General features: G+C 36.6%; 1 pseudogene; it reads right to left on the bottom strand.

Moving 5' to 3' along the window:
* Positions 1-5,816: 5,816 nt before the first annotated feature.
* Positions 5,817-7,641, bottom strand: LOC5567959 (annotated as a pseudogene).
* Between the last annotated feature and the right edge of the window lie 392 nt (positions 7,642-8,033).

Below are 8,033 nucleotides of genomic sequence, written 5' to 3'. Positions count from 1 at the left end.
TCAAACCTTAGTGCCATAAACTCAAAATAGAGTTAGTGGCACAGTACTTGAAGTTGAGTGAATGATCTGCCGATTGAGTGACAGCACGTTATCATTGAAGCTCATATAATGATTTTCACGATACATTACTATTGGCCATACTTCAATAAAATTTATATTTTAATGTTTCTTAGTATCAACATTTTCTGTGTGTCATAAAAGTTCAGAAAAAAAAGCATAGCTATGTTTTCTGTGTAAAAGAACAAACTGAGTTTTTGTTTATAAGAGCCCTGGTTTGTGTAACATTATTAAGAAAGATAAGTTAAGTTAAAATAAAATTAAATTTTCCTTAAATAGCATAAGTTATTTTTCAACATTGAGGGTTAAGAAATTGTTGAGTTACTCATAAAATAGGCATTCGTATACCAAAACACAGATCGAACAAACGGTATGAATGGAAAAAAGTACCTATTGAACACTTTAAAGATACTCAAAAGAAATTATGTTAATAGTTTGTTATTTTTAGGATGAAAGAAAATTTTCAAATGCATTGGATTGGCTTAACAATAAGCGGTTAATCACTTCCATTTCAATTGTGACACAGTTTGATGTGAGAAAGCTATTACGGAACTAAATAAAACAACAATAGTTTCTTGGATCTTTATTTTTATTCATTTATCACGATGTTCAGATTCAATTGAACTATTTTTTCAATCCATTTGTCCAAATGAACAGGACCTCAGACGGACTCGCATCGTTACATGCTTAAAAATCGCTTGACTATTTAATCCTCTATCATTTTTCTTTTCTTCCGTGTGCATTTTTAAGTGAGTTTCTAATAGTCTCCAGGACTGCTGTCAAAGTTGCAGTAATTAACAATGTTAGAATTTTATCTAGTCTTTTCCTTATAATATTGCGTTTATTGTTCTCATTTGAGTGAAATACGGAGTGTGAAGAATTAGTTGGAGAAAACGGCTGAAAGCATTCTTACATTTAATCCACTAGTGGTGTGTGTGTATTTGTTATGCTAGCAGCGTTTGTTGCCTTGTTCTAGCGCGAAAAAGGAGCTTAAAACTTTCTTCAGTAAGTTTGATATTTCTTATAGTTTGTTTAATTCTATTGTGTTTCAACTGCAAATTTGAAAGTCCTACTTACGTACTAGTTTTGGTATATAGATCAATAAATTAACTACTAATTGAGAACTAATGAATACTTAACCAAGATTCACCTTGCTTTTATTAAGTTAAATGGCATCAATCAGTTGCGTTGAATAATATCAGTTTTCGTTAATCTGCTCTAATAAACACTTAAAGTGATACGACGCGATTGGTTGAAAATTAAATAATATAGATCTCAATGTTAATCTTCCAATAATTTGCTTAAGGCAACGAATGTACGAACATTGTTTCATTTTAGATTCCCTTTTAAAATCACGACTTACTTCATTTTTAAAATGTTTGTGAGCTTGTATTGCTAAGTTCCAACAGGGCTTCGCGGGTTTTAGCTCTTTGTTGGATTCATTTTAGATTGACTTATTTCACTCCTAATCCCGAACAAGAATTAACCAATCATATGAGTGAAATTATCAATCAAAATTGATATCTTTATTGGCCAATACGTCAACGTGTAGTTGTTATATGATACAACTGCTCACTGCATTAGTCAACTACCGATAAGATTTGAATGATAATAAAATCGATTCGATACGCCACGCCGAATGCAATCGAATAAACCCGCCTTTATTGGTGTTGTTGTTAGTGTATCTATTTATGGTTGTGCGCTTGAGACATAGATAACGATTTTTTGCTCGTTTATCGACGGAAATCAATCAAACTGTATTGTTGGGATAATTTCATTGGTGACATTTTAATAAGCAGGTTGTATATTATTTCCTAAGGGTGTTATCGCTTTTGAAGTATTGCAATTGGTTCTGAGAATTAGTGTAATAATCTTGCTAAACTTAAGGTGTATGTGTAGCATAAGGTTAATTCAGCATTACGGGCGTTCATATCTAATCTAGTATTGAAAGGAAATCGCCTATTGGATTATGAGTAAATGTAGATAGAGGTTGCGATTGGTGTATCATCTTTTAGCGTACAAATGTTTACTCGCATATCAGTCTAATTGGGTTTCATCGAAATGTAATATAGAAAATAATCTAAATCGATTTTCAAACAATTTTTACTAGGAGAAGAGCACTAATTCTTGACTCATTCGTACGATTTCAGCCTACTTTGTATGGAAATTGATACCAGATTCTTGTAGGTCGAAAATTAGTGCTTTTACCCTGCGCAATTTGGAAGCAGATTTGCAATAAGTATCACAAAATCTATCAACATTTACAAAAACAATTTTTTGAAATTTACGAATATTTTCAAATGCATCACCATTAACATTTCTTGCTTTAAGTATCATACAGGCGTAACAGAAAATGATTTATACCTCTTCATCGATTTTGTTGTTAACATGTCGAAATTTAGTCGAATTTCGTTTGATTTTACAAGTACACTACAAAAAGAAGGATGCGAACTCCCTACAGCAGAATTGGTAGCAACTAAGTATTTGATATCAAACAGAAACCAAAAAAAAACATAAATAACCACCACATGATCCAGGGAATAAAAGTTTTCACATGAAATTTTTTTGAGAATTTGAACAATCATTTTGCTATAGATATTTCTATTGTTATATTATTCCTCCTATTACGACAAGTACCTATTACTTCGTGTTCGAGTAAAACAAATGTTCCAAAAATGCATAATGCATTTTCCCAAGATTTTAACAGGAATACATTTATTGATTCGTTAACGGCCTTGTTAAAAAATTCGTGGATGAATTTCGTTTAAGATACTTTCAAGAAATCAACCAGTGTTTTTTGAATAATAATCCCAAAAAATACTTTTGTAATTTCTTCATAGATTTTTGAAGGAATTCCTCCAAAGATTTTTTCACAAATTAATCTGAAGTTCGTGCAGGATTTCCGTTTAGAACTTCTTTTAAAATTCAAGCTGCAATTGATCTAGAGATGCCTCCACTGATTTCTTAGAATTTCCAAATTGCAATCCAGTCCGGAGGGAATTTTCCAAGGATACGTTCAGGAATTACTCTAGATATTGCTTTTATGATGTCTCTGGGATAGTGTTTTTTATATATTCTTTGAGAAGTTCAAAAACCTAATCCGATCCCTGGTGAAACTTCAAAAACCTTCCTAACTTCTGAGGAAGTCTTGGTGGATCTGGGTAATATCCTGTAGGCTTTTCTGAAGGAATTCCTTAAAAAACATCGAACGGAATCCCTGAAGAAATATTTGTAAGAGTGAACGGAATAATTGTGGAAGTGCTTGCAAATGTGAAACCATAAATGAAAATTTGAAGAATCCATAGAGATTTACTTGAGAATAACTCGAAAATTGTTTGGAAATACTGTAGGAGTAACTCGTGAGCAAAGTATTGGAGGAATTCCCAGAAGAATTTCCAAAGGAGCTCAATGAGAAATCCCTGATTGAATTTATTGATAAATGCCTGGATGAGTTCTTGATAGATTACTTGGAATAATCCTTGTAGATATTTTGGAGCATTTCTTGAGACCTTCTTAATGAATTCTTGTAGAGTTTCCTGTGAAATCCCCTTAACAAATTTCATCAACAACTGGAGATTTTCCTGGAAGAACTCCTGTAAGAATCTTTGAAATCCCATTGTTTCACTTTTTTTTTAATTTTATCCCTTTCGGGACGGATTTTTTACCTTTCTGGTCAACTTCCCTCTGATAGGCGTTTACGGTTCAGAATGGAAGGTACTCTCCACAAATTGACTATGGAAAATTGAAGACGAAGAGACATTTTTATGTAAATCCCATGAAGAGCCGTTTCAAAAACTATGTTCAGCACAATTGTGCTGCTTCGTCTTGAAAAGGATTATTACCGTTGGAAAAGTGCCATCTGTTGTCTTTTGCAATGTTATGTTGGTGATAAAACCTGGAATAGTATCTGGGAAAATTTGCCAAGTGTTCTCAGTAGAAATTGCTGGAGGTAATTGCGGTTGTTTTTCCTGGAGCGATTTCTGAAGAAATTTCTCCAAACATCTCTCGAAAAATCTCTGAAGGAATTTTCCAAGCAATTAAGAGGTCTCAAAAGTTCACTCCTAGTAGATTTTGAGTTGCAATGAAAACTATATCGCTGAATTAAAGAACATAACGGACCCAGACACCAATATGTACGGATAACGAAAATCACCTGGAGGCTTTGTATTGTGCAAATTTCACTTATAAGATGTCGCGAAAAGGCCTTCTACGTACAAAAGTGGAGGCGATATACGTGCATATATTATGTGATGAATGATAGCATACAATGCGAGTGTATAAATTTCCTACCGAACTAACCTGTGATCTTATGCGACTTCACTTATGATAACAATGTTGATTTGACAGCTGCTACGCATTGATTCGACTACTTTGTACGAGTGTACGAGTCGGAACAAAATGTATATAAAAGAAACTCAGAAAAAAAAGCATTTTATGCGAGTGAAACCCATCAATCTGACGATTTTATTCACCAATGTTTTGCAAGGGTTTGATGTAGTTTATATGAATTAAAGAGTTATTACGTGAACTTTTAGCGATTTCTGCGTTGTCCGGGATACTCGATTCATTCTCGAACATGTAACTCATTGCACTTATCAACAACTAGAAAGTTCAGACAAGTTCGAGACGAACTTTTTCCCTACTTTATGTAAACATCATTCTTTTTAAGACAACTGAACTTCATGTGAACTAAACTTCGGTTAATTACTTTAAAAGTGAGCTGCTTAAGCCAAAACATGCCCTCTATCTGAACTTTTGCATTGCTTGGGTTTTGAACGAATTGATGGAGAGCTTGTGGGAAATACGTAGAAGAGTTTCTGGAGGATCCTGAGTGTATTCCAGAAGAAATCTATTGAGAAATGACTAGAAGAATTTCTGAAGCTTTTCCTTGAGTAATCTAAGCAGAAAATCTTAGAGAATAATCATCTTTGAAAGGTTCTCTGGAGCTTCTAGAGTTTTGAACCAGGCTTCACTCCAAGGAGCAACAAATAATGACTTTGAAGACTTTTAGTTTTTCAATGAGTCTTGAGATACCCTCCACTAGATGTAGAGACTTTTGGAGACTTATATTAAGGCTAAGTAGCCCGTCATTTGTTTTGGCAACCATGTTGGCATTGCGGCTCGCAATTTCAAAGTAATAAAACTCAGTGTCCTCATAGTTGATATTGATATGGAAAACTATCACTGTCTATGTGTGATTACTTGCTGAAAGTATGCTGATACTTTTCAGCTACACCACTGCGATACCAACTGATTTTCTTCAATTCGGAATTGTGACGTGATTCAGCAAAAATCATCAACGACGTGTACAAATTTAAATGATGGCTCGCTTCACCTTAAAATACTGGCCATGTTCCGCTACCAACATTGCTACTAAAACAAGAATAACTGTTAATCTGTTACAGTCGACAACATTTGCCAGGTCATGTTATTATAACGAGAGAAAGTCTATGAAGAGAAATTGATCTCGGAAATCACGCCAGTATGACACCAAAAACTCAAGAATAGAGATAAAGAGATAAATCAGAAACAATAAGCTAATTCAACAACTTAACATAGTAATGCATATGCGATAAACTTGTCATGTGGTGGATCATGATGCAGAATCACCACACAAAGCTACATTGATACGCAATCATGTAATTCTAGACGTCCTAAGTGATCCTAATATATCCCAGAATGCCATCAATTAAAAAACGAAATGTTTATATAAATAAATAAATAGAAACCCACTTCATCTAAGCTAGTAACCTCATGTCTTACGTCAATACTGCAACACCCTTCAATGGAAAAAGCTAATTAACAAAATGTAGATAACAGTGACAAGCCTCCGCACCCTGCGCTTACGGTCTCAACCAGAACGTGTGTGAACAAATTGTGCAGTTTGAAGCCTACCTCTTTGTATACTAGCCATTCAACCCATCCGTGTGGTATCGTAAATGCCCATTTCTCAGGAATGCAACCCGATCCTTATTGGGCGGCTCCTTGCGATGCTCAGCATCGTAATATCGACTGTACTCCGGACTGAACCGGCATATATCGATCTCCTTGCTCTCAACCGCGCGAAAAAATCATCGTCCTCTCCGCCCAATCCACTAAACATATGGACATACCGTTGACTTTCATGAATTGATGCGATTGTATTCCAACCACACCGCCAAACAGTCCCCGGTACGGCAGATTATACCGAAATGCATCCAAACTGGAGCACATGTGCCGCGGCTGCTGAGAACACGCATATAGATGACCCAACTGCAGTGGCATCAGATCCACATCGTGAAGCACCAAACACGGGTAGTCCAGCTTCATCGCTATCAACGCCCCTATGTTGAACAGCTTCGCCCTGTTAAAAGGCTTCGGATCGTACTGCTCGATCACAAATATCCTATAGTGAATCCTCTGCCGCCGTAGATAGTTGTGCATGTAGATCAAAAACTGATTCAACTGACTTTCCCGCTGCCTGTACGGAATGATTATAGCCGTACTGAAACTTGGAAGACAATCCTCCGGGTACCATTCGCCACCCAGTCTAACGTTATTGTTGATAATCTCTTCGGTGAAAGGCCTCCGATAAAGGTACACATTTTCCTCAAGTACATCACTGTAATCACATCGTATCCCATTCCGCATCAGGCTCACATTCTTTGTCGTCTTACGCACCAGCTGCTCGTAGATCTCCTCGCCTTCGATGTACTCGTACCGACTAGCAAATCTACCCGGCCACAGCAAATATACCAGGACGACAAAGTAAGCCACACACGCGACAACCTGCCGTTGCGAGATTCGGAACTTAATCATACCTCCTCAGCAGGTTACCCACTCACAGGTTCTTCCACACAAGCTATCACAAGTTGAAGTTGTACGTTCTGTACCGACGACGTACCTGTACGAAATGAACAAGCTCATAATCAACCAATCAACCAAATCGACGTCTTATCACAGTACATGGATACTTACGTACAATACTGTATTGGACGGAAGGGGAGTGCTTCGGTAATGACGCAGAGATAGAGGTCTTCCACCGGTAGACACCACGCAGCAATTAAAAAAAGACAAATCGACACAGAAGAACAGATTCCTATCCGATATCTCTACGGTAGGCAGATATAGAGTTGGGATAGACCGAAGAGAAACTGAAGACAGTCGCCACCAGGTCAGGTTGAGTCCGCTCGGTCTGGGGTCCGAAAATCCATCCTACCGATGTTCGGGAAACTGAAGTGGCGATTGATTTTTCTTTCCCAATTTCGGAGAACCTGGCACGCAAGGACTCGACTCGCGACGGCTGCTTGTGCTCTAGATTTTTGTCCCTCACAGCTTCTGACAGTTTTTTTATGTGCCTCTACCGCCTCTACAAGCTCAATTCCCATACACTGTGTTGGGAACACGTATATAGGTACCCGAATACACGCAATGTATAGCAAGCATGCGGCAGACGGCAGCCAAAACATTGCACCCATACATGTGACTACGTTTTGGTATTATGGTTTTTATGTGTACTCTTTATAGGAGACCGTTCATCTTCAAGGAGTGATTCAACCATCATACGAATAGGGTTACGAGCTAGTTCCACAGATGCTTCGACTAGAAAAAATATCTTGTTTTATTTATCATCCCACCCAAAAACCATTGATAATTGAATGTGAAGCTTGTTTCTTACTGAGCAAATTAATGGATTTACAAGTTATTTAACAATGCTACGATAAAGAAGCGATCCTCCTCTTTCGTCCAGTGATTTGCTCAAAACAACGAGCTAAACATTCTGTTACCAATACTAATGAGTTTGATGTCTAGCTCTAATGAGATAAAAGATTAATTAAAATTTTAATATTTTTTGTTTAAATTTACAAGAAACATTAATTTGGGAAATTAGCAAAATAGTGCAGCATTGCCGTGAAGAATAAAGAAATTTGCTGAAGAGAGCAATTCAATCCGACTGATAAGAAAAAAAGAGATATTAATTAGTTTGTTTGCTATTT

The sequence above is a fragment of the Aedes aegypti genome, unplaced genomic scaffold (genome assembly GCF_002204515.2).
Source record: "Aedes aegypti strain LVP_AGWG unplaced genomic scaffold, AaegL5.0 Primary Assembly AGWG_AaegL5_hic_scaff_478_PBJ_arrow, whole genome shotgun sequence".
NCBI lineage: Eukaryota > Metazoa > Arthropoda > Insecta > Diptera > Culicidae > Aedes > Aedes aegypti.
Note: the sequence above shows the minus strand (reverse complement) of the source record. Positions and strands in the feature narration are given on the sequence as shown.